Source organism: Aquarana catesbeiana, linkage group LG07, assembly GCF_042186555.1.
Source record: "Aquarana catesbeiana isolate 2022-GZ linkage group LG07, ASM4218655v1, whole genome shotgun sequence".
NCBI lineage: Eukaryota > Metazoa > Chordata > Amphibia > Anura > Ranidae > Aquarana > Aquarana catesbeiana.
The window spans coordinates 184172926-184194412 of NC_133330.1; the positions used below are offsets into that span (position 1 = coordinate 184172926).

Here is a 21487-nt window from a genome sequence, read left to right on the forward strand (position 1 = left end):
CTTCATTGTCCATTCATCAGAAAGGGGGTGTGTTCTTGATTAAGCTGTTTGGGCAACTGCATTGGAGGTTGCATGTTTGGCTGTGCTTAGATCACAAAACTGGCAGCATAATATTACAAATCCTTCTGAGAGTAACACACTTTGTTGCATATGTATTTTAGCTGATTGATGGAGTTTAGCTTGAAGTATCAAATATGCCTATATAAATAATTATTAATTATGTACTTTTTAAACTACTTTTTTAAAAAGATAATTAACATGTACACCCATATAAAACATAACAAAGACACATGCAAACCTGTAAAGTAGCAAAATGTGTTACATGACTCAAATATGAAGTTTTCCGCTCTGCCCGGTGTTCTAAAAATATGTAAGATTGAGATATGTAAATGTCACACTGAAAAAGAGAAGTACTGTATAAGCTTTCAAAATGATACTTTTCCATCCTATTACGAGACTACAATATACTTTTGTGAAGTAACAGTAAGTGTTTTGAAATGTTCCTCCAGTGTCACAGCACAATGCAGGAAAGGTGTGGTTAACAGGTGCATTATTAGGACATGTAACCTTCGTGTGATGCTATTCACATGAAGTTTTAAGAGAAGGTGACCAGACACTCCTAAGACTCCTCAAAGAAAATACTTACAGAAGATACAGGTAGGACAAATGCTATACTTTTTGGTACTCTGGTTAAGAATATATTTGATTATAATGTCTGATCTACTGAGAAATCAAATTATTTTTCATGTATATAACAAGTGTTGTTACATTTTTACACAAAAGTTTAACTTGATATGTCTTTGCTCTGTATTTCTGCAATACTTTGACCTACCCTTATAGATAAGCAATTGTAGGAGGTCACACTGAATGTATCATACTGACTACCAGCTGTACAGGGACATTAGGAGGGATATGTTTCATATTTTTAAGAAGGACAATACACTTAAAAAATAGACAATGCAGTCCAGATATCTATCAGAAAATTAATAAAAAGGTAAAATTATAGAGCTTAAAAGTGGCAGCTGTGAACTCATAATTAATATCCCTATTCTTATAAAAGCAGAGAAACTCGTAATCAAAATACCGGTAATTATTGTAATATACACGGGAGGTACAGTTTTACTACAGGAGTTAACATTCTTTATTCATAATATTTTTTTCTAGATTTTATATGAGATGTTTATTTGCATGTAGTCAAGAAAATCTAACCATATATTACGCTATTTATACCTAACTGTGCAAATAATTATATTCTGTAGGTAAGTCTGTAGTTTTCCAATATACATAATGAACTCTTGATCAGCTTTAAGTTTGTAAATTATTTAAAATGTATTAATAGGGAGGAATAAATAATTAAAAATCAGCTTCACCAGCACGACACCGAGTTAAGGCCTGGAAATAAGATTGGATTTACTGATATAAAGTTGCTTTCTTTCTTTTTTTTTTTTTTTATCATTTTCATGTTTTAATGTCATTGTGAGCCATATGAAAGCAGCTGGACACATTAGAATTACAGACAGAAGTCCTCCTGTTCTAGTAACCTTTGCTTCTACCATATGGCCTTAAGCATTGTGTGTGTGATTCAAAAATATTGGGGTCCTTTTGACAACATCAGTCTGAAAATATTCAGTGCTTGTATTCTGGAGTGCACCACTGTTGGGGTATTTACATGGGTTACCATCTAACCTCTTATGCTGGTAATTTTATCTGCACCCCTTACTCATTCACTAAACTGACAATAACATAAATAAATAACTAAACAAAACATTGTTACCATTATAAATCATTTACACCATTATAAATGCACACCTTTGTTCCCTAATTTTGGAAAAACTCTCTAGAATTTGGAGCACAGGAAATTCTGAGTATTTCAGCATTTATTTCTGTATTTATTTATTTTTTTTATGATTAATCCATTCTGTCACTAGAAGTTATATGGTAACTAGGTGGAGACATTTTTATTTCTCATAGTTAACTCTAGGTGGGGTTTTTGACAAATGAAGCATTTACTTATTGTTTAAATACTTTTTAAAGACAATTTGAGAATGAACATGACTATTAAAATGTTACTTTGATACAAGTTTTATTTATAATATTGATATACAATATATTAGTACTGGTATCCTTTCATATAATTGTGTCCTAGTAAATGAGTAAAGCCGTGTACACACAGGCGGAATGTCCGACAGAAAAAGTCCGACGGAAGCTTTTCATTGTCTATTCCGATTATGTGTATGCTTCATCTAACTTTTTTTTTAGAAAATTCTGATGGACCTAGAAATGGAACATGTTCTAAATATTTCTGACGGAACCAATTCCTATCAGGAAAACCGCTTGTCTGTATGCTGTTCCGACAGACCAAAAACCACGCAAGTACGAGACGAAAGCTATTGGTAACTGGCTATTGCACTTCCTTTTTCTAATACGGTCGTACATGTTGTATGTCACCGCGTTCTGGACGTTCGGACTTTGGTGTGACCGTGTGTAGGCAAGACGGCTTGTGCAGAATTCCATCGAGTTCTGACGGAGAAACTTTCAGAGTTTATTCTGACGGTAAAACTGGCTGTGTCAATGTGGCATAAGGGGTCTAACAAACCCCATTCAGGAGTTTATGTGGAAGCGTGTATCTCAAATTCTCCTCAAAAATATTTTTTCTGGGGAGCAGAGATGCAAAAAAGACCAAAATCTAAAAGCACAGGATGGTTATTTTAAGAGAGAGGTTTATTTTTGCTCCTGGTAAAAAAGCAGGAGTAGTATGGCGCTGCCCTTATGGAGACAAAAAAAATGTTTCTTCTTTGTAGTGAATGTATTGCCTAGTGTCCTTATAGAATTTACCCCATACACCTATTATTTTTGCTCCTCACTTACTCAAGCACCCTGAAATTCCAAAGGGTGTACAATGTGTTGTGAAGAGAGCAGAAGAGCTATCTGCCCCTCTTTACAATAAGACATGTTCTTGCATGACTAATGCACTGAACTGTAAAACACATTTTTATTTATTTAATTTGAAGAGTTAGCTCACCTTTTTGGCAAAAAATGAAAAGGTGAATTAATACCCTACAACCTCAACACCCTCTGGTCCCTGCTACACTAAAACAGACGTGTTGTCATTCTGGAGTGTGTCCTTGTGGAAACAGTTAAATTGTTAAAACCTATCCTCTTATGCTGGTAATGGGTTTCTCTACACCTCTTACTAATTTCCTAAAGGGCCAGTTCACACCAGATTGCCGTACAGGAAACCTGCATTCTATGTGCATTTCCGGCATCACGTTCAAAGGCTGCAATTGCTGATGATACCCCAAATGAAGGTTGCAAATGCAGTGCATTTATTTGCACTGGATCACATGGTACAGATGTACCATGCGATCCGGTTGCTCTGTGTTTTTGTTAAGTAAAATGTATGGGCTTAAATTGCAATGCACCCGAATCACATATGAATAGCACTGGAACCAATGTAAGTAGGGGGACCTTCACACTGGCATAAATAAAAGTATTGTGCACTAAGCCCCAATGTAATGAGATTTACAATGACCACCAATGTAAAGGGGATTTACACTGACCGCTAATGTAATAGGAGCATTCACAGTAACCACCAATGTAAGGAGGGATTTACACTGACCACTTATGTAAGGGGGACCTTCACATTGGTCACTAGTGTGAATGAAAGGATTCTACACCAAGCCACAATGTAATGAGAAGATTTACACTGACCACCGATGTTACTGACATTTAGCCTGCGGTCACATTTGTGTGTGTCAGGAACGCATGCAAAATTGATTTCCTGACACCACAGAAACGTGCTGCTCTTTAGCAGATACACAGCAGTGCCATTAATTGTTAATGACACCCTCACGCATCTGCTGACATGGGCTGTGCAACTGATTGTGATTTTGAAAAAGCATTAGGGACTTTCTAGTGCATAGAGCAGCCCATTGAAATAAATGGGCTGCCCTACATGTGACCTATGTCTTTATCCACCCTGTCAGTACACGTTTGCATCCTGAAACCCCTTTCAACCTCTGCACCCCAAACCTCAACCCCTTCAACTCTACCTGCCTCCTCTTCGCATCTTTGCACCCACCTTCCTTACCTCTATGCATCCCCTCCTTGCTCACATGTGCACCCCAAACTGTAATTCCTTCTCTGCCGACCTCTGCACACACCACACTACCCTCCCTCCCCCACCAATTTGCTTACCTTTGCAGAACAGGCTGATGGTAGGCTGAATGACCACAGTTGCAGGCAAGACTTTGAAGCATGCCCCTTTATCTCCCTAGTGGGCAGCATTCAGTATAAGTGATGGTGGATATAACCTCAGAGGGGCATGATATACATATGAATGCCACCTCAATTTACATATGATTGCTGCTGGTCCGCAGCTATTTACATATGAATGCAGCCACTATTTACATATCGATACCGGTTATTTACATGTAAACATATGGTCTACAGGTCAGTCATCTGTACCTAGCTCAGTGTGAAGTAGCAGCACTTCACACTGAGATATCAGGACACAGCACGGGACTACAACTTCAAGGGACAAGGGAATTTAAACCCAGGATAGTTGTCAAGTATGAGGTAGCTGCTTTGGGCCCCACAACAATTACAGGGCCCAGGGCAGCTGCCCCTTTTGCCCTGCCTTAAAGACAACCCTGCCCATCATCAGTGCCCATCAGTGCCACCCCATCAGTGCCACCTCATTGGTGTCCACTCGTGCTGCCCTATTAGTGCCCGTCAGTGTAGCCTTATCGGTGCCCATCAAAGGAGAAAACGTATTTATTTACAACATTTTATAACAGGAACAAAAAAAAACATTTTTTTCAAAATTTATGTTTTTTTTTATTTGTTTAGCAAAAATTAAAAACCCCAGAGGTGATCAATACCACCTAAATAAAGCTCTATTTGTGGGAACAAAATGATACAAAATTTGTTTGAGTACAGTGTAGCATGACTGCACAATGGTCATTTAAAAAGCGACAGCGCTGAAAGCTGAAAATTGGCTTGGGCAGGAAGGGGGGAAAGTGCCAGGTATTGAAGTGGTTAAAAATATTAATCCACTTCTCACCCTTGTTTCCTAAATGTGTAAAAACAAGTGCTTTTAACATTCTTCCTATAAGTGATATTGAATAATGATATTTGGAGCATAGGAAATTTAAAAAATTGATGTATGTTCCAATAATAAAAAAATATTATGATTAATTTATTTTGTTGCTAAAGGCCATATGGTGGCTACATGGAGACATTGAATTTTTTTAAAGCTAACTCTTAATGGGGTTTTGGCAAATGATGGGGCATTTAGTTTATTTTTAAGTCTTTTTTAAGCAATTTGGAGAATGAATATGAATATGAGTTTTATTTCAATAAAAAGTTTATTCATGGTATTGATATACACTATATTACCAAAAGTATTGGGACACTTGCCTTTACACACACATGAACTTTAAAGGCATCCCAGTCTTAGTCAGTAGGGTTCAATATTGAGTTGGCCCACCCTTCTACAGCTTTAACAGCTTCAACTCTTCTGGGAAGGCTGTCCACAGGGTTTAGGAGTGTGTCTATGGGAACGTTTGACCATTCTTCCAGAAGCACATTTATGAGGTCAGGCACTGATGTGTATGAGAAGGCCTGGCTCACAATCTTCGCTCTAATTTATCCCAAGGTGTTCTATTGAGTTGATTTCAGGACTCTGTGTAGGTCAGTCAAGTTCCTCCACTCCAAACTCACTCATCCATGTCTTTATGGCCCTTGCTTTGGCCACTGGTCCAAATCATTTGATGGAGGGGATTATGATGTGGGGTTGTTTTTCAGGGGTTGGGCTTGGCTCCTTAGTTCCAGTGAAGGGAGCCCTTAAGGCGTCAGCATACCAAGACATTTTGAACAATTTCATGCTCCCAACTTTGTGGGAACAGTTTGGGGATGGCCCCTTCCTATTCCAACATGACTGCGCAACAGTGCACAAACAAGGTTAATAATTCCCTTTAAAAGTTTATGGGGAAGCGAGTAGCTCAAAATTCTCCCAAAAAATCCTAACATTTTTCCTGGGATGCAGAAAAGCAGAAAAGTCCAAAACCTAAAAGCACTGGACTGTTATTTTGAGAGAGATGCACATTTTTGATCCTCCCCACTCAAGCCACATGAAATTCCAAAGGGTGTACAATGTGTGGTGAAGATATTGGAAGAGCTATATGCATAGGCATGTGCAGCTTATTACATTAGGGTGTGCACCCCAAAGCTCAAACACACATGTATGTGTATATGTACACTGAGCAAAATTATAAACACAACACTTTTTATCCTATTATCCTATTTATCATGAGCTGAACGCAAAGATCTACAACTTTTTCTATGTAGACAAAAGGCCTATTTCACTCTAATATTTTTCACAAATCTGTCTAAATCTGTGTTAGTGAGCACTTCTCCTTTGCTGAGATAATCCATCCACCTCACAGGTGTGGCATATCAAGATGCTGATTATACAGCATGATCATTGCACAAGTGTGCCTTAGGCTGGCCACAATAAAAGGCTACTCTAAAATGTGCAGTTTTATCACACAGCACAATGCCACAGATGTTGCAAGTTTTGAGGGAGCGTGCAATTGGCATGCTGACTGCAGGAATGTCCATTAGAGCTGTTGCCCTTGAATTGAATGTTCATTTCTCTACCATAAGCCATTTCCAAAGGCATTTCTGTGAACTTTACAGTACATCCAACTGGCCTCACAACCGCAGACTACGTGTAACCACACCAATCCAGGACCACATCCAGCATCTTCACCTCCAAGATTGTCTGAGACCAGCCACCCGGACAGCTGCTGCAACAATCGGTTCGCATGATCAAGGAATTTCTGCACAAACTGTCAGAAACCATCTCAGGGAAGCTCATCTGAATGCTCATCATCCTCATTGGGGTCTCGACCTGACTGCAGTTTGTCGTCATAACCGACTTGAGTGGACAAATGCTCACATTCAATGGCGTTTGGATCCCGGTTTTCACTGTATGGAGCAGATGGCAGACAGCGTGTATGGCGTCATGTGGGTAAGCGGTTTGCTGATGTCAATGTTGTGGATCGAGTGGCCCATGGTGGCAGTGGGGTTATGGTATGGGCAGGCATATGCTATGGACAATAAACATAGGTGCATTTTATTGATGGCAATTTGAATGCGCAGAGATACCATGACGAGATCCTGAGGCCCATTGTTGTGCCATTCATCCACGACCATCTCCTCATGTTGCAGCATGATAATGCACGGTCCCATGTTGCAAGAATCTGTACACAATTCCTGGAAGCTGAAAACATCCCAGTTCTTGCATGGCCAGCATACTCACCATACATGTCACCCATTGAGCATGTTTGGGATGCTCTGGATCAGTATATATGACAACGTGTTCCAGTTCCTGCCAATATCCAGCAACTTTGCACAACCATTGAAGAGGAATGAACCAACATACCACAGACCACAATCAACAACCTGATCAACTCTATGCGAAGGAAATGTGCTGCACTGCGTGAGGCAAATGGTGGTCCCACCAGATACTGACTTGTTTTCAGACCCCCTAGACCCTCCCAATACAGTAAAACTACATTTTAGAGTGGCCTTTTACTGTGGCAAGCCTAAGGCACACCTGTGCAATAATCATGCTGTCTAATCATCATCTTGATATGCCACACCTGTAAAGGGGGATGGATTATCTAGGCAAAGGAGAAGTGCTCACTAACACAGATTTAGACAGATTTGTCAACAGATTTGAGAGATTTGAGAGAAATAGGCATTTTGTGTACACAGAAAAAGTCTTAGATCTTTGCATGCAGCTTATGGTAAATAGGGGCAAACACAAAAGTGTTGCGTTTCAAAATTTTGCTCAGTGTGTAATATATATATATATATATATATATATATATATATACATACATATACACACACACTCACTTTTAGAAATAAATGTAAACAAACATTTTAAAATGTATTAAAACATGTTTAAATTAATAAAACACTTATCAATGTAAAAAAAAAGATATTGTTCACACTAGCAGTTGAGGTGCAGTAAAATCCTGCTGTTGTGCTGTGCTTTTACTGCCCCTCAACCACTACCATCTTTTAGCTTTAGAGGCAGCAGCTGGGCATGTTCACATGCCGCAGCTGCAAATATACCCCCTGTTGCTTTCAGCAGGTGTAGCGCCCACTGACCGTGACCCATTCAAGTGAAAGGCGGCACCCTGCAAGTGGTACACTAGGGATGAGCTTCGAGTTCGAGTCAAACTCGTGTTCAACTTGAACATCGGCTGTTCGCCAGTTTGCCGAACAGCAAACAATTTGGGGAGCCGCGGAACACCCTTTAAAAGTCTTCTTCAGTCTGGCTTCATGTTGTTGTCCTACCATAACCTATACTCCAATATACTCTTTATCTGTTTATTACAGACATCAGATATACACATCAGCCCCTGATGATGCGAGGAGAGCTCGCGAAACGCGTCGGGTTAGAGATGTAGCATGTATATCTGTACTGTTTATACTTTTTATATTTTGATGTTATGTCATGATGGCTATGTTTTTAGGACCAATTTATCATGCTGCTGCTCTTTATGCATGTGTCACCGATGTTCATGACTTGTACTGGATGTTATTTATTACAATAAATTTTGTCATCTCTATACTCTTGTTATTTTTCTGTGATCACCATGGACACTTCATTTAAAGTCCCACGGGCGAATTTTTGTATGTTTGCGCAATATAGGGATGGAGGTGTCTCATGTTAGGGAGCAGCTCTCAGACTTTTTCTGTTTCTGTTCAATCCAGGTGGTAGACACCTAAATGCCCTGAGTCTGTCGCTGCTCCTAGATCCAGTTCAAATAAATACATACATTGTTTTGACTATTCATTTACATCTGGATATGGCTTCCTTTAGGTGACCTCTCCTTTCCCACTTGCAGGCCTGGCTCCATGTGTGTGGCTCCCTTCTGGGGGTAGCGGCTCGTTTCCCCCGGGAGCTGCGATGCACAAATGGGGTTGCCTCCGTGTTCCCCTGCTGTCTCCGCCTCCCCACTCCAGAGGGGGCGGAGCCACCAGTGCATCGGCGTCATGCCTTGTGCTCCTGTGGGAGATTTCCGCATACGGCGGTGTCCCCACCTCCCGAGCACAGTAACAGCTGGACGTTGGGCGGGGACCTCTGCGGCGTTCCGCCGCTCTCTGGCGGACGTGGCTGGGCGGTCCCCCTCACCGATGTCTTATGACGCTGGGGGCGGAGATTACGATGGACGTCCGGATATTTAAGGTGGGGGTTTTGGCATGGTCAGTCTCTTTTGCTTCTATCTGGCGTCCTCCACATTTTCACAAGAGAGCACACTGGTAAGCACCACCCTTACACACAGATCGCTACATGTTACTTCACCAGTGTACCCCTCACTTTTTACAGGTACACCCCGTAGCCACACTCTGCCATTGATTTTTACTTCCGTTTATCTGTAATCTCTTCTGGCCGTCTGCATGTTTTTTCTTTCTCTCTTCTATGCATTTTTCCTTGTCCTCTCTCTTGGCTGTCCTTTCTTCTCCTTGCTTTCTTTTCTCTCTTTCCTTTCTCTCCTCCTTTCCCCTTTCCCTTTTCCCATTCCTTCACTTTTTTCCCTCACATGCACTTTCTTCCCACATCACATTTCCCCATGCCGTGTAGGACACTCCTGCATTTTCTGTACCCCAGTTTACCATACTACATTCCCACTACAGGGCGACATTAACAACTTTAGTCATACAATACATATATTTATGCATCTCATTATGGTATTTCATGTCATTTAGGACTCATGGGTTACTTGGGAGATTGTGTCATTCACCATCCCAATATTTTTATACACACTTATATATGCTTTGACATGGAGTAGCCCTGCTAGGCCCATGGGTAATACTTGGGTTCACCAATTTCTCACCACTTCTCTGCCTTCGCTTTTCGTTTTTCTGTTTCCTCTTGCTCTGCTGAACACCCTGTATTCTTCATATTCCAGTATACTATTGCCAATTTCCTTATATATGGTTATCGCCATTACCTTAGATATATATACATTTTGCTATTTATTTCATTATAGTGAATACACTTTGCAACCATCTTGGGTGACAGTCGGGTTCATCCCCCTCTTCTTTTCAACTGCCGTGCCAGCCCTTTGCCTGATCCTGGACGTCCATTTCGTGGTCTCCTCCCCCTCAGCTCCCGGGGGAGATGTATCCCCGCTGCCCCCCACCTGGGGGCCACCCCCTCGGGGTTCCACGCCTGACAAGTGGGTATTGGATTACTTACTCTGGCTTCATGTTGTTGTCCTACCATAACCTATACTCCAATATACTCTTTATCTGTTTATTACAGACATCAGATATACACATCAGCCCCTGATGATGCGAGGAGAGCTCGCGAAACGCGTCGGGTTAGAGATGTAGCATGTATATCTGTACTGTTTATACTTTTTATATTTTGATGTTATGTCATGATGGCTATGTTTTTAGGACCAATTTATCATGCTGCTGCTCTTTATGCATGTGTCACCGATGTTCATGACTTGTACCTCGATGTTATTTATTACAATAAATTTTGTCATCTCTATACTCTTGTTATTTTTCTGTGATCACCATGGACACTTCATTTAAAGTCCCACGGGCGAATTTTTGTATGTTTGCGCAATATAGGGATGGAGGTGTCTCATGTTAGGGAGCAGCTCTCAGACTTTTTCTGTTTCTTTAAAAGTCTATGGGAGAAATCAAAAGTGCTAATTTTAAAGGCTTCTATGCATGGTATTGTCATAAAAAGTGTTTGGGGACCTGGGTCCTGCCCCAGGAGACATGTATCAATACAAAAAGAAGTTTTAAAAATGGTTGTTTTTTCAGGAGCAGTGATTTTAATAATGCTTAAAGTGAAACAATAAAAGTGTAATATTCCTTTAAATTTCGTACCTGGGGGGTGTCTATAGTATGCCTGTAAAGGGGCGCATGTTTCCTGTGTTTAGAACAGTCTGACAGCAAAATGACATTTCAAAGCAAAAAAAGTAATTTAAAACTACTAGCGGCTATAATGAATTGTCGGTCCAACAATACACATAAAGGTTCATTGATAAAAACAGGGGAACCTCGAACCAAAGTAAAAAAATGCGTGGGGGTCCCCCTAAATTCCATACCAGGCCCTTCAGGTGTTCGGCTCATCCCTACGGTCCACAACTGCGTGCAGTGTGGAGTTCAAGGGGTTAAAGCAGGTTGTGTGGAGCCGATACAACGTCTCCTCACCACCTCTCAAATGCTCTCTGCATGCGCAGGAGTGACATCACCTTGGCTCCAGCCACTCACAGCTGGAGCCTGCAAACCCAGAAGGAAAGTCATGGGAGGAGGTAAGCCCTGTTAGAGTGCTTTGTTCTAAGGCAAGTATTTCTTAATGTTCTAGCATGTGATGCACACTAGCACACTAAGCAATCGCCTTACAGGTTGGTACATGTGCACAGGTTTTTTGGTAAAGATTGCTACCTGACAGGTTCTTCATCTACACAAGCAATGTGGATACAGGAATACCCCTTGCAGGGACACTGTATTCTGACAGCAGGGCTCTCCACCATCAGAATACACTGATTAGTGCTGCAGCCGATTTGCTGCAAGCTGCTGATTGAACAAGGTTTCCAGCAGTCTAATGATCAGCTTCTGTCTTACAGGGAGAGCTACACATAGATTGAAATGTAGCCAGTCCCTGCTGAACTGGACAAATCTCAATCTGTGTATACACTGCATGGAGACGGAGCAGACAGACAGAGAGGGGAGGGGGAAGGAGGGGGGAGAGGACAGAGGAGAGGACAAAGGAGACAGGGCTCAGCAGCCCTGATATATCATGGTCAGCGTACAGGGGGGAGGGTAGAAACTGGCAGGATCAGCCAGGTATTACAGGTGATACAGGGGGCCAAATTACACAGCACAAGCATTGTGCTGTATAACAAGCTTTATAGGAACAGGATCTTGATTTTTTTTTGGGGGGGGGTTAACAAACGCTTTAAGGGGAATGTATGTTTAAATGTATTCTTTTACAATAGTAAAATAAATTGGCTTGAATATTTCATTAGTGTGTGAACATATAAAAAAATATATTGTTTCCATGTGTAATTATTTATGTACATGAGGCAGCCATAATTGCTCAGTACATACTGTATTTTAGCTTTGCTTTGTAGTACTAGACTCTTGCACATGCCTCATGACCACTAGAAGTTTTTACAGCTGTTGTTTTTGGCTTCAGTCATTTTTTTCTGCAGCCAGTAAACTCCCCAGCATGTAATCTAATGTGTTCATCCACACAAAGGCTTTTATCATCTTTTGGCAGAGGCGTTTCCTGGCTAGAAAAAACCCAGGACTAGTGGGCTTTCAGAGGAGTTTTTCAGTTGTAAAAACACTCTAACTCTGATAAAAGTTTAAAAACGCTGAAAGACGCTAAAAAAATCTGCTTTTCGCAGTTTATCATGAGCCATAAGCTATTGTGGGAGTATAGTTTTGCTAAAAAAAAGTTAAACACAACAGCTTAAAAATGCTAAAAAATGCTGAAAAACAGCTACAGCTTTCTACAGCCAACACTACTGGCTTTTTTATAACATCCAGTGTGCATGAGGCCTTACAATGCAAGTCTATGGGGGTTATTTACTAAAGGCAAATCCACTTTGCACTAGTCGCAAGTGCAGTCGCTGTAGATCCGAGGGGGACATGCAAGAAAAATAAAAAACAGTATTTTAGCTTGCACGTGATTGGATGATAAAATCAGCAGAGCTTCCCCTAATTTCAGATCTACCCCTCAGATTTAGAGCGACTGCACTTCCAAGTGCACTTTCAAGTGCACTTGCAGTGCAAAGTGAATTTGCCTTTCGTAAATAACCCCCTATATCTTCATTTAGTTCAATAATAAAAATATGGAAGAGAAAGTATGAAACAAACAAAGATAAACTAAATGTGCTCATTGAACATACACTATAATTGCTTTTGGTGAAAAACAGCGAGAACACTTGACACATGCAGTGAATAGGTAAGCATTGGGTGGTTAAACATTCACAAACTATGTTTGCAATACATTTCAAAGCCTTCTGTTCAAATGATTTGTAGATTTCATACAACGGAGGTATTTACTGTATCTCTCACTTATTAATCCATCTCCATCATAATTTTCTGAAGAACACTGATCACCACCATGTTTATGAAGAACACATGTACATCAGTCTCTGTGCAGCTTGCAATCCAATGTTTGTATCGCACTCTTTTCGATGTGAGTCATTGCCTTGGTTCTTTGCTGACTGACCAGGAAACCAGGGTGTTCAAAATGACACACAAAGGTACCCTGCAATACTACATGTTTATACCCTTTCACTACATCTTATATTTTATATCCTATTCCACAACACTGATAAAGGATTTATGAAATAAGATGATACTTAGGAATGTATTTCTTTTGTTTTTTTTTAATCATATTGGGATTAAGCCTGGATCTCAGACTATTGTCTTAAACTTTTAATAATTGTAATTTTGTGAATATAATATAATGATATGGCTAAAGTAAAATGTAAACATATTGCAATTGCTTAATTAAAAACTGAAAGGTGGATATATAACTAAGTGGGTCTGGTCTTACTTGATAGATGATTCATTGTACATCCATTTTAAGATGTATAAAATACAGGAACCAAGACATATTTTGCCTTTGTACCTGTAGTCATAGCTACGTGGACAATGGTTCACATGGTTTCAATAACAGATACACCCTTGGCATCAATTACACATACAAGTCACTGGTGTAACAAAATAACCTAAAGAATATAGACATGATAAAAATATAATTATTGAGACATACAGCATAATGTAAACTAGATATGAAATTTAGTATACAAAATACAGAAAAAGTGTATACTCAGCTACAGTCATATTCCTGGGATAATGTACTCCTTTTGTTGTAATAATGTTAACATGATGAAATCTGTAACACTTTAAATAAAAAAAAAATAGCTTGGTCATTATGAAACTGTCTAATGAGTTTTAAAACAGGACTATTATAACAGCCTTCCCAATATTACTTATACACCTTGCATCATGTTCAAGAACTAAAATACATAACTGACATGGCACCACAAAAAAGTATTGTATATAGAAAATCTTTTGAAACCTAGAATAACTGTGAGGTATCAAATAAACATTTTCAGTAATGAATGTGAAAGAGTACACTCTGTGTTTGTGAAATGAATTCTAGTGCAACAAATGCCTGACTGTGGAAGAAGGTTGCAAAATTAAGGATTAAATAACAGCAGTAACCCAACAAAGACTTTTAACACTCTATGTGTGCGTGTTAGAAAAAGATTCTTGGAGTCTCTTCGAAAGAAAGACAAACAAGTATCAATTTTCAAGCCCTTATAAATAATATGTTTGTTAGAACAGTGTAAACACACAGTGAGCAATTATATTCAAATGTGGAAAATAGTGATTAGAGGATGAAAGCTTTAATTTGATAGGATGAAATTAAATCCTAAGGCAACTATTCTTTTAGATGATTTTACCGATACAGCCCATTGAAATAATTAATTCCTGCCTGAATAGCATGAACACTTTAGTGGTCTTGTTTCTTAGTGCGCATACCTGTATTATAAAGATATTTTACTAAAGGGACAAACAGAAGATATAATCAAAATCCACCATAACAGGGGACCCAACGAGTAGTGGGCTGCACAAGACTATACAAACAATTCTTAGTTAAGCCTTGATTTCCTAGCAAGACAGATTGAACTATTTAATTAATATAATGAATAGGTGTATAGTTCCAGTTCTTTAAGGGCGATATTTGTATATTCTTCCAGCACAAGGTTTTTTTTAACTATCAATTATGTAATTTTAATGAACGTGAAAAAATATAATTTTTTTTTTAACCTGACACAATTTGTACCTGTAAAGTCCCTTTTCATGGAGTAGCATTCTGTTCCTCCATTTATTGCCAATGATCCAGTGCTCTGCAGCAGTCCAGTCAGCATAGTATGTGGATTTGTAGGAGAGATCTAGAATAGATTGATGCCTAAACAAATATTTGAGAACCAGTGTACTTGCGGATATCCTGATCAGGATCTAGGCAAATATTTGAGAACCAGTGTACCAGTGTACTTGGTGATATCCTGATCAGTTCCTCACCCTCATTCCCATATTGCCATGTATAATGTATTTCTGAACAACCAGAGAAAAGTACCAGTAGAGACTAATGTTTTTGGGCCTTTATTGTAAGTAAATTAACTTGGAGCATTCTTAATCTATAGTCATGTGAAAAAGAGAGTATACCCCATGACAATTACTGACGTTTTCAATATATTTTGAACAGACAAACTATAGATCTTTATTCAAATAATGGCTACAGAATAAGGTGATTTAAACAAATGACACATAAAATGTGCATGACCAAAATGAACAACATGCATGAAATAAGAAACCAGTGTTCCAGATTAGGTGCCAATGATTAGAGTCTCCTTAGGTAGTATACAGATTGAGCCTGGCTTTAACCTGTGTTTAAATCACACTAGAAGCCTAGGGTATGGCGTTCTCTTTGCTACTGCCATGTGTGCTGTCACCTTGCTAAGATTATCAGAGCTCTCTAAGGCACTCAGAAAGAAATTTGTGGATGCCTATGAGTCTGGAAAGGCATTAAAAATATTGCAAAATATTTTGAAATCAATGATTCCTCTGTAAGCAAATACATCCACAATAGTAGATTTCAGACAACTGCTAATTTGTAAAGGATTGGCCAGCCAAGCAAATTCAATCAAGAAGGTGCCCATTGTATGCTAAAAGATTTCTCCAAGAACCCTAAAAGTCTATAGTGGGGTGTTCAGATAACTCTTACCACAGTTTGGTCAAAGTGCATGCCACAGTTTGGTCATAAAGAGATGCACCAATTTAATGTGCATGAGAAGTATGTTAATGAAAAGCTTTTGCTATCCAAAAACAACATTATGTTCAATAGCAAATCCTGCTCTAAAGGCAATGGCCAGGATTTCTGGAACAATGTGCAGAAAAACTGACGAATCACAGATAAATGAAAAGCTTGAAGATTAATTTTCAAACAGAGCTGCATAAGTCTACCCATACACTATTGCTGGATCTGACCATGCTTGATAGCAAGCTCGATATTAAACATAAAAAATTAAGCCTAGTATATAACGATCTCAGAAAAGAACATGAGATTTTGACAGAAAACTTTATTCAAATTCAAACCCAAGTAGAAGACCTTGATAAGAGAAATGGGTTAGTAATATAAAGGATAAGTTCACCTTTGGGAACATGTTACATGTTCCACCTGATTTTAGGATGGAACATGTAACATGTTCCAAGTGCTGCAGCGGCCACCCTGTGCCCCTTACCCATGGCAGCAGTATGGGGAGAAGTTCCACGTACCAACTGTCAGTTTTTGAAAGCAGCATGGCCGTGTAGCGCTATGCCCACATGGCAACGACATTTATACATAGAGCTCTGTGTATGAATGAATTACAAGTGGCAACAGCTCTAGCGGCTGTCGGCTTGTAGTTTCCAAAGAACTACCATGGCACCGGGGAGCACTGTGTTGGTTCAGTGAGTCTTCCTGTCAGCGAGTATCAGTTTACCCATAGGGGATAGCAGATACACTGACAGTGTGCAGGAGACCTGCATGGCATCAGCATTTTCCTGATTGCTGGTGCGATGCTTTACAGGCTCCTAATATAAAAAATAATGAATGCAATTTTTTTTACCTGCAAAAAGATGTGCATTTATTATTATTTTCTCAATAAGTTTTTATTGAAACATTTTAAGTGTTACAAAGACAGAAATACAAATAAATGTACTTTCACAGAAACATATTTAACAATATATGAAATAATCTGTTACTGCCAATCATCGAGGCCGCTAGTGTATGGCAAACATATTAGGGCAAGTAATGTAGATATCAAACTAGAAACTGGAGATTCGTGGAGAAACACTAGTAGTAGTAGTAGGGGTCAGAGAAATCAATGCTGGACAAGTGAGGTTGGGGGAGAACACCTCCACCCAAGCACCCCCCTAAACTGTGTCCATGTAGAGATGCTCCCTCTTTCTCCCTCAGGGTGATCCCTAAATACAGATTTTAACAAACATATAACTTGTGGAAGAGATATACAAAGGTTATTCTTTCAAGGTTGGGGTTTAAATGCTGTAACAAGGCCAGGAGAGCCAACCCAGTCAATCCATTGCTGCCACATTTGGAGAATTTGTGTTTTGCTGTTCTGTCTTAGTGCTAGAGTCGATTCGTGTGTAAAGTGTACATGTGTGGTGTGCACTACATCCGTAAGTGAAGGAGGGTCTGGGTTTTTCCATTTTCTAGTGATGCTAAGACGTGCCGCTAATAGTATGTGAAGTATGACGTTCCTTGTCGGATTGGGAAATTCTTCTATGTCTAGGGATAGAAGAGCTAGGGAGGGTTTTTCCTCTATAGTTAGATTTGTGACATCATAGAGAAACCGGAAGACTGTTTGCCAGTAATGTGTGAGTTTGGGGCAGTTCCAAAATGTATGCAGTAAGTCACCTTTTTGTCCACAGTGTCAAAAAGTATTAGCATATTATTTACCAGCTCTATCCATTGTTCCCCCGTTGGTACCCTCGGAGTTATCCAAAGCCTCGCAATCGCTTTGCGTGCTAGGTATAAAAGACGCAAAACTGCCATGTGGCCATTCGGTGAGAGTGAGGGTATCTCCAAGGCACCAAGGAGGCAGACAACTGAGTCATTCAGAGTTGGAAATTGAAATACCTGAGAGATAGTGGACAGAACATATTGCCAGTATCGGAACAATTTTGGGCATTTCCACATCATGTGCAATAAATCTCCTTCATGCCTACAGCATTTTGGGCATATTGGGGAATCACGGAGCCCCAATCTGTGCAGTTTAGTTGGTGTCCTATAGACTCTGAATAAGATAATAAGAATAATAAGAATAAATGCGAGAGCTTATGTGACGTCAAGACTGATACCAATGGGGCAGAAGTTAGACATAACTCTAATTTTTCCCCGTCAATAGGACCCCTTCAATAGGACCCAGGTCTTTTTCCCACCCCTTTCTACAAGGTAATTTAGAAGCATCGTGCATTAAATGTAGCAATCTGGCAAACAATCTTGAAATCCTGCCTTTCCTGTCCTCCATCAGCAGCACGTCAGTCATCAGAGGATGCGTCACTGGCGTAAGGGAGGAAATTCTACTTTCACTTTGTATAGCATGCCTAAGTTGTAAATACTGATAGAATAGTGTTCTAGGTATGGCAAAATCATCTTGTATGTCCTTGAAAGATTTAAATATAATACCATTGAAAAACTGGGAGATATACCACACACCCATAATTTCCCATAGATGAAAATCTTCGAGTTTATACAGTTCTTTATTATATTTATTCTTCCATATGGGTGTGAACGAACAGGCTCCCCTGATCTTCAGAATGGATCTGATGTACTTCCACAGGGTGTTCAATAGTATTATCATAGGTAAAGTTTGCGTTATGTGTGTGAGCCCTGCCTCTAAGTGAGATAGGGCCGAGAGTAAGGAACACCCAGGGACCAGTAAGAATCTGATGGGGTCACTGGTATCTACACCTCCCCTGTTACCCGGGTGTTGGATCTGGGAAGCCACAAAATAAAATCTAGCATGAGGAACTGCTAGACCACCTTGATCTTTGGCTAGCTGTAATGTGTGTAGACTGATCCGGCTTATTACCCCATATTAAATCCCCGAACTGGGCGTCTATTTGAGGAAACCATTTGTGCGGGATCCACAGGGGAGTATTATGAAATACATATAAAAGTTGTGGGGCCCATACCATTTTAATTAAGTTCGCCCTCCCGGTGACTGATAAAGTTAACTTCACCCACATAGAGCATTTCACCCGGAATTTATGGAGCAGAGGAACCAAGTTCAAGGTAAGATACTGGTTAGGGTCTGGGGTCACGTGTATACCGAGATAGCGGAACTCGCCCACTGTAAGTATGTCTTTTGCACAATTAGGTAGGGGTTGTGGTAGGGGATCTAGGGGCATAAGTACCGAATTATTCCAATTAATACTGAACCCCGACAACTCCCCAAAGTCAGCGATTAAATGCATCACATTCTTCAGAGAGCCGTCGGTGCCCCTAGATAAATCAGAGTGTCATCTGCATACAAGGAAATGATGTCTTGTTTAGGGCCTCGGCAAAAGCCAATAATGTTTTGTAACGCTCTGACATGTATGGCCAGCAGTTCAAGGGCTAGGGCAAACAACAGGGGTGATAAAGGACACCCCTGTTGTGTGCCCCTAAAAAATCTGAAAGGTTCCGATATGTCTCCGTTGATACGCATTCTCGCCGATGGGGTGTTGTATAGCAGCTGAACCCATTTCAAAAAAGAGGGTCCTACCCCAAATCTTGTCAGTACTTCCCATAAGAATGGCCATTCAATGCTGTCAAACGCTTTGGCTGCGTCTAGAGAGAGGATGGCTCTATTACCTGAGTTGTCTGTGGGCAGTGGTAGATATAGAAATAGTCTGTGTAAGTTTTGGGCTGTGGATCTAGTCGGTATGAAACCAGACTGATCTCTATGTATCACCGTTTGAATACATTTGGCCAATCAGTTGGCCAGAACTCTGACCAACAGCTTAACATCAAATGTAAGTAATGAAATAGGTCTATATGAATCTGGGGACAGGGCATCTTTACCTGACTTCAAGAGTACTATTATAAGTGTTTCATTCATGGAAGGGGGGAAGTTTTCCAGTTTCAAATGCCCTGTTATAAACCTGCAGAAGTGTTGGTATTAGTTGTGTGGTGTACCGCTTATAAAGTTCTGATGGTAAGCCGTCTGCCCCGGTGCTCAGCCATTTTGTGCATGAGCTAGTGCCTCTAGAAACTCCTTTTCTGTTAGTGGGGCATTTAGCTGGTTTGCGTCCGAAACTGACAGGCAGGGTATGGGATATTTGTCTAAAGATAAATGAAGATCCTCAGTTGAGGGGTGAATTTTTGATTAATAGACATCCTGGAAAAAATTCCTAAAAATGTCCATAATGGCTTGCGTAGTATAACAGGGTGTGCCCTGTGCATCTGACACAGCCACTATATGTGAGGACAGTTGTTGTGATTTGGCTAATAAGGCTAACATGTGACCCATATTTTCCCCTTCTTCAAAGTGTTTGTTGTAAAAAGAAACTTTTATTTTTTGTGAGTTGCAATGGTAAGTGTTTGAGCATAGACTGGGAGGCTAACCACACTCTTTTGGTATTGTTAGTAGGGTAATTTACATACAGTGCTTCTGATTTTTGTGCTTCTGCTATCACCAGATTTTCCCATTCTTTAGTTTTTGTTTTTATTTGGGATATCTCTCTAATAAGTTGCCCGCATAAATAAGCTTTAGCCGCCTCCCACACTGTGTCTATATCTGTTGATCCTATATTTTGTCTATAAAAGGATGTCAGAAGTCCTGGGAGTGGATCAGGGTCCAGAAGGAGCGACAGCCAGAAGGAGTTAAGCTTCCATAGTCCGTTGCCCCTAATCGCCCCCAGTCGTAAATCTACCGAGAGCGGGGAGTGGTCTGAAGTCTGTCTGGCATGGTACTGTGAGGAGTCAATCATGGGTAGCATACATTCATTACCCAGACCTAGATCGTTCCGTGATAAGCCTCCTGTCGAGGCTGACTGGTATGAGTACACTTTAGCATCAGGGTTATGCATTTTCCAAATCTGTAAGGCCCATCTCCAATAGAAGGCGAGCAAATGGTGTAGGTCTCTGTTTTCTCTGTGATCTGTCCCCACCACGGGCACCCAGTTTGTCTTTCTCAAAATCAATATAGTTATTGAAATCCTCTACAACCAATATTGGCAATCCCGGGAAGCAGGACGTATAGTCAGCTAATAACGTCAGGAGACTGGCCAAGAATGGAGGAGGAATGTATAACCCTGCTAATATGCATTTTGTCCCATAGAGGGAGCATAATAGAAACCCTCTGGGTCAATTTTAACTTCTAGGAGGGAAAATTGTGTACCTCTTCTTATCAAGACACTCAGGCTCGGTTCACACAGGGACGACTTGTCAGGCGACCTAGTCGCCTGACAAGTCGCCTCCCGTTCTGTGCTATGGAACCATTCTAAGGGGAGCGACGCAAGTCGCTCCGACTTAGAAAAAGGTTCCTGTACGACTTCGGGGGCGACTTGGGGCGACTTGCATAGACTTCTATACAGAAGTCGTTTTGCAAGTCGCCCGGGCAGTCGTGTGCAGGTCGCCTCGGTGAGGCGACCTGCAAGTCGTGCCGCCTCTTATGTGAACCGAGGCTCACTCCCCTTGAATACACAGAATATGTAGCATGGTATTGATGACAAAACTGTCTTTGCACAAATGAGGGAGTGGATGTTGAGGGGAGATGAGTCTCCTGCAGGCATATCACATCAGCATCCAGACGCTGGATCGTGCGCAACACGGCCAAACGTTTGACTGTATTATTTAAGCCCC

At 40.5% G+C, this 21487-nt stretch overlaps 1 protein-coding gene across 1 annotated transcript in view; it reads left to right on the forward strand.

Moving 5' to 3' along the window:
- Positions 1-434: 434 nt before the first annotated feature.
- Positions 435-21487, forward strand: part of LOC141103378 (beta-1,3-galactosyltransferase 2-like) — a 133748-nt gene continuing 112695 nt past the window's right edge. The window contains exon 1 of the mRNA XM_073592888.1: positions 435-657. The gene's annotated coding sequence lies outside the window, so the exon portion shown is untranslated. The remainder of the gene's footprint in view (positions 658-21487) is intronic.